Raw genomic sequence first — 7,134 nt, forward strand, 5'->3', positions numbered from 1 at the left:
ATTTTATATCATTTTTATAAATTGACATTGATATGTCAGAGTATGAAATTAAAATGCATTGATCATGAAAAATGTGATATTTTTACCATGAATGTTATTTCGGGTATGAACTGCCCCATTGTTAAATATTGATAATATACTTTGCCATGGATGGATCAAATAAAATAGACTGTATGCCCAAGTAAGTCATTGAGGGACAGGGTATAGTTGGCAAGCCATAGAGTCCAGTAGTAGGCTGCATATGTGATACACTAAAGGATACTTAGTGTATATGGTGGGTACGACCTTATGTGCCATACGAGACTGTACTTAAAGATACCTAGTACAGATGGTGGACACGATCTTATGTGTCATACGGGATAGCACTACGGTGCTTATAGTTGACTCGTGTACCCATGGTCCTCGGGGTTTTATACTGGGCTATTGTCTACGATTTATGGTTTATTAGTTAATAAATGGTAATTTATGAAACTAAGCTTACGAGTTTATGGAATGAATGGCAAGTATATTGGAAAGAATATTTTTATATTCAGTTATGATATTTTGATCATGGTAAAATATTTGATATGCTATTAGCATGGTTTTATGGCATTTGATTTGAAATTGAAATTCATGCAAGAATGATATTGCACTGTTTATTGTTATAATTGCCTCACTAAGTATATACTTAGTGTGTGATGATTTTCACGCGTAGGTAAAAAGCCAATAGTGGAATAAGGAGTACAAAGCGAAATCAAGTATCAGGAAGTATATTTCAATATCAGTAAGACATACTAAGATATAATGTAGACTTAATTAGTGGAATGTAATTATTATGTTTTATTTGTTTTGTTGAACAAAATTGGAAACAAAATGGAATTTTATGAATTTATATGTATTTTCGAAAACACTGTAGCAGTTACTGTAGCTTACTTAGCAGTGAACAGTAGCCACGAATTAGCAAATATTTTCCAATATGTAAAAGGGAACCGATTCCCCCACTGTTCATCGTCACTATTCACTGTTGCTATTTACTGTTCACTGTTGCTATTTACTGTTCAAAAAAATCTTTTGAATTAAATTGGTTACAACGAAACATGATTTATGTTATGTGATATTTTTATAATATCATTTACCATTTTAAGAACATAAATTGCAAATTGCTTTTGAATTGGAAAATAGCTTTAAAAATTCGTATAACATCTATAATCTATATAGGTATAATTATACGGGTTATGGGTGTTACATTCTCTCCATGGATTACAATATTCACCAGGTCCATCAATTTGGTCAGTTGTTCCTTTGAATCATCCTGTAACTTTTTCACTTGATCATTCATCTCTTGTTGTGTCTCGATAAATTGCTCTTGTAGTTTCTCGATTCTACCAACCATTGCTAAAATCTCATTCATGGCTATTATCCTTCTTTAGGAAAACCAAGTTAGCTCCACTTTGATTTCAAAACTTCTGTCATTGAATTCTCCCCAAATTATTCCACGTTGTCATGATTAAATGCATGTAAAATATTTTGAAATAAAATATAATTATGTAAATATGCAAATGCAAAAATGAAAACATAAATACAAACGTAAAAATGAAAAAAAAATGAAAATGCAAATTCAAATGTAAATATGTGAATGTAACAATAAGAATGCAAATTCTACAATATAAAAGCAAACATAAAAGTATAAATGAAAATGCAAAGATGCAAAATACAAATGCATGTATGAAAAGGTGTTACTCAAGAGTGATCATCCTAGAACAGATTTCATTGAACACAAAAGTTTCCGTGCAACAAACAAAACTTTTATATGTAGGGGATAGCTTTCAGTCCTAACTTCAACAAAACTTTACATATAGGGGATAACTTTCCCATTTTCTTCTCTAAAACCAATTTAGTCTATCAGCTTATGGGCCATATTGCTTGTTGGACTGCAGCTTCTTCCATGATATTCTCTTTTTCCTTCATCTCCTTGTGTCAATTCTCAGAGTTGCTCATTTTCCCTTGTAAGAGAACCTTTGTGTTCAAGAAGTTTTTGGACAAGATCCTCATATATGTTACAATTCTTTTTCAGTTTGGTGACCCTTGTTATCCACTCTTCTGGGGTGTTTCCTATGCCAGCATTATGAAAGGCTTGATTGATCTTCTAGAAATCTTCATGCATGGTTTCCATTTTGGTGCTCAATTTATCGTTTTCAATCTTTAAATGATGTATTTGAGCCTCAGACCTCAGCAAATCTTCTTCTTTCCGGGCGCCCCTACTGATATTCTTACCTTTGACCACTTTTGGTATTAATCTAGCAGGATCTTCAGTTACCAAACTAGATTGATCATTTATCATAAATTTTAAGGTTCCATGATCCAAAATACTTTGGACTCGACATTTTAAGGCAAGGCAATTCTCAATGGTATGTCCTCGAGTGCCGGCATGATATTCACAATAAACGTTGATGTCATACCATTTCGGATACGGAGGTTGGAACGGTTTTATATAGTACGGAGCCACTTCTCTCGCTTCAAGTAGCTTCTCATATAACTCTTTATATGATATAGGGATAGCATCAAAATGAGAACCGCCTTTTGTCTTTGATTGAACCTGAGTTTTAGACGTTGGGAGCAGACTAAACTTCAACGATTTTAGATTATATGATTTCTTCTCATCTCTGGGAGCTTTTACAGTTGTCACCACTTCCTCGGTATCTCCAAATAACTTGTGAATACGAATAATGATTGTCTGTAATTTCTCAAATTCGTTAGGATCAGAAGTCCCTTGTATATATGAGATTGCAGGGTTATCTTCATTGAGCTCTCTCTCTTTTTGTGCAGGAATCTCTTTTCCTTTGGCCAAAACATATATTCTACACATCATCTTGGACATCTGCTCTCTTATTTCTCGTATCTCCTTTTGCTCTTCAATGAGCATATGACCTTTGGGTGCATAGCTCTCCTCTATCCTCGGAGTTCCCTTAGAATGCCATTCTATGGCTGCGTCATATTTTGTTTGATCATAAAACTTTTTGTCCATTTATGATTTCTTTTCAATTTGATGAACAGTCTTTCAAGTCAACATCTTTTGGTTATGCTATGATCATGCAATGCAGACAAAAGAAATTAATATAAACAAGTTAGAGCCAAATGTATGAATAAAAATGAGGAAGGAAAAATAAATTGGTTAGTACCAATTAATGGAAAGAAAAGATCTTATCTATTAAGGTATAAATCTTAACCTCATGCTTTCTAGTTCCATGCTTTGTTTGGAAAAATTAACCTAACTGCATGATTTCTAGTTCGCAGCATTTATTCAGAAAAAGAAAAAAAAATCAAATAAATTAGAACTTATTTCTGCTTTGTGTAAACCTAGATGAGGATAATTTCTAGGGTTTATTATATGCAGGGTTTTAGTTCTAAGAGTAAAGGTACTCGAACTGTCCTTGTTGGTGTCCCCTTAGGTTGTCAAACCCTCAATCTTAATCCATTACAGACTTAAGTGGATCGAGTTCAATTCGAGGGGACACATTTCTCTATGCCTGACACGGAGAATAAATTCTCACGAAGTCATAGAGCATATGAACCCCGAAAGCTACTAGCTAGGTCTGACACAGAGAATAAATTCTCACAAAGACGTCGCTTTCACTCCCACTTAAAAGGGACAAGCTTGATTATAAAGCTTATGTTTTGCGATGCACATATTGTGTGTAAGGAGAAATGTTCAAACCTCTGACAAACAAATAAAAAAAATTAATACTTGAAAATAAAATAAAAAACATTAATAAAAAATAATGTATATAAATATTAGGAAAATAATAAGTATATATAAAAATTTTGAAAAGAAATAATTATAAATTAAATATATGAATTTTTCATTTCTAATTAATATAGACAATTTATAATTGATTTTAAAGCTTGACCAGTTCCCCAACGGAGTTGCCAAGCTGTCGTAATCGATTTTCGCCTGGGCACGAAATTTTTACTTGGCGGGAAAATTAAAAATGAATAAATAAATAATTTTAGTAAAAATATTTTGGGAGTCGTCATTGACCTTTTTGGGTTAGGTAGGTCAATTACCTGAAAACAATCTTTTAAAATAGTTTTTAAGAAAACATAATTTAAAAGAGAAACTGATCTGCGTATAAGCAAAAAAATAATTAATAAAAAGGGATTTGTGGTCGGTTACGTTTAGAGAAGGATTAACAACTTTATAACGCCCAAAATTGGTACTTATTAATTATAAATTGTCTCTATTATTAGAAATTTAAAAAATTCAAAGATATATTTAATTTATAATCTTGTTATTTCAAATTTATTACTATAATTTTAAGAAAATATATTGATTTATATATATGTATATAAATAAGATATTTATTTATTTAAAAATATCAGAAAATGACTTCTAGGTGCTTTAAGATAACTCTTTTCTTAATATTAAAAAATAAATAAATAATAATAAAACATTTATCTAAAATAGATATAATTTATAAAAGTAATATATTTATTTATTTAAAATATCAGAAAATGGACATCTTGTTGCTTTAAGACTGACATTTCTTAATATTAAAAGATAAATATTAAAATATGATTCAAATGATGTTAAAGTAATTTGTTAAATTTATAAATAGGATTTTAATATAATAAATAAATAGAATAAATAAATAAATATTATATATATATATATATTTATATGATATGACTTAAGATAATAATAATAATGAAAATAATAATTTAAACATATATCAAAAATCAATAATATTATAATAATAGTCAAAATTAAAGAAATATATTAAATGAAAAATATCAAAATGTTAGGGATTGAAATATAAAATATATAAATTAATGGCTCTTGTTCGAAGTATCATAAAGAATAATTACTAATTATGTAATTAACCCTAATTAATTAACCAGTGATTAAAATATAGATTATTAAAATTTAAGGAACTAAACATGTTATTTACCCTAAAGATAAATAATTATAATGGAAATGACTAAAATAAAATAAAATAAAATTCGAAGACTAAATTCTAATGTCCAGAAACTTGATTTAGTGACTAAATTGAATAATTACAAAACTACAGGTATTACGGAAAGGGTTTACTCTTTCTGAAATTACACATACACCCTCATCAAAACGACACCGTTTTGATGAGGGTATTTATACCCTAAAAATCGGCCCTAAAGGCCATGGTTTCTCATTTTTCCTCTTTTGAGAGAGAAGGAATTTTCTCTCTGTCTTCTCTCTACACCGGAGGGATTCTGGTTTCCGGTCGACAGACGTATTCCGGCCGATCGTCGTCGTCGACCACCGCCAATAGTGGCCGGAAAATTATAAAACCCCCAAAAGAGAGATATGAACGTCCTAATGACCGTTCTGGTGTCCTTTTCCCTAAATATTTTTAGATCGACGTAGATCTAATTTTTTTACCTTCGAAATCTCGGTTCTACAACGGTGTACAGAAGCTCCGATGAAGGTAAATCTTTTCTTCCGAATGGTTGTTGCGTTTGCTTTTTGTTGATATCTTGCTTGTTGTTCTTTGTTGGTCTCTGTTGGCTCTCGTTTGCTGTGTATCCGTATGCTCTCTCTCCCCTTTTTTTCTCTGCAGGATCGGTGCCTTTATAGGCCACAATGATACTGTTTTCGGATCGGGCAATGGAGGAGGCTTCGGTGAGTCACCGAGCTATGTGGTGACTCACCCCATAGTTGAGACGTGTGGGGGCAGCTGGCTTTTCTGGAAGCTTCTTCGAATGTAGCGTGGCAAAGGAGTGTCGGTAATGGCGGTGGAGGTGTCGGCAGTGGGGCGTTGGACCATCTGGCAGCAAGGGCGGCGGCGGCATGGAGGACTCTAGATCATTGGCGGCTGGGGCTAGGGTTAGAAAACCCTAGCTGAAATGTTATAAACCCTAAAGGGTTTAGATCTTCTATTAGGCCATCCGGGTTGGGCCCAGAATTATAATCGGGACCCGATTTTGGGCTTTGTAATATTTATTTAATAATAAATAATAATAATAATAATGTATAATAATAATAATAATAATAATAATAATAATAATAAGCAAATTGAAAAATTAGTGTCTACATTTGTTATATAGATTCTCATATATGCAATAATATTATTCTAAGATCTCGTTGTAAATTTAAACATTTTGTTTGATTCTAATTTACTGTCAATACTGTAAAAATATACTATTATTGCTTCAATATATATTCTTGGTGGCCTATTCTCCACTAAATAACATGGTGTGTTTTCGAACAATGGGAATGTTTCTATAAGATGAAATTTGGTGAGAGATTTAAACTTATTTTCTTATTTTTTTTATTTTTTTATTTATTATTTATTATTATGTTTATTATGTTTTTTCCTTTGAATATTTTAACATTTATTTATTATTTATTGTCTAACATTTTCGACCCTTTTTTAGAGAAATTCCAGCAAATCAGAGGTAAGTAATTTGAATCGGGTTTTTTAAATGTTAATTTTAATTTTAATTTTCACTATTAAGACAACCGACAAATTAATTGGTACCGAAAGGGCAGTACAAGGGTGTTAATCCTTCATTGACTGACTCTCGAACCCGACATAGTTCTGGTAAAACGCATATCAGGTAAGATGGTGTCCGATCTACCTAAATGTTTTTAAAATGATATGTGGCAACTCCAATTCGTTTAATCTAAGTCGAAGCCCAATTCCAGGCCCAACCGAAAGACGACTACGACATCTTGGCAACTCTGCTGGGGACAGGTAAGTGAGTCAGGCCATAATTTATTTTCGGTTGTCTTTTCTAGCGAAAACTAAAAATTTATATTCTAATTTATTTATTCGATTCTAATTATTTACATTTGATTATTTTTCAAATAAATAGTTGTACTGACATTTTTTTCAATGATTTCAGATTTTTGAAAAGTTTCTATCTCAAGCTCTATACCCAAGCTCTGAACCCTATTTAAGTGGGGGTGAAAACGATGCCTTCGTGTGAATTTATTCACCGTGCGGGCGTAGAAAGTAGCCTTCAGGATTCATATACCTTATGTCTTCGTGTGAATTTATTCACCTTGCAGGCATAAGGGAATGTTTCCTCTCGAGTTTAACTTTGTCCACACAAGCTTGTAATGGGCTTAGGACTAAGGGTTTGGCAAGCCCAAGGGGGCACCAGCAAGGAGAACTC

Source organism: Hibiscus syriacus, unplaced genomic scaffold (genome assembly GCF_006381635.1).
Source record: "Hibiscus syriacus cultivar Baekdansim isolate YM2019G1 unplaced genomic scaffold, ASM638163v2 tig00110122_pilon, whole genome shotgun sequence".
NCBI classification, from domain to species: domain Eukaryota; kingdom Viridiplantae; phylum Streptophyta; class Magnoliopsida; order Malvales; family Malvaceae; genus Hibiscus; species Hibiscus syriacus.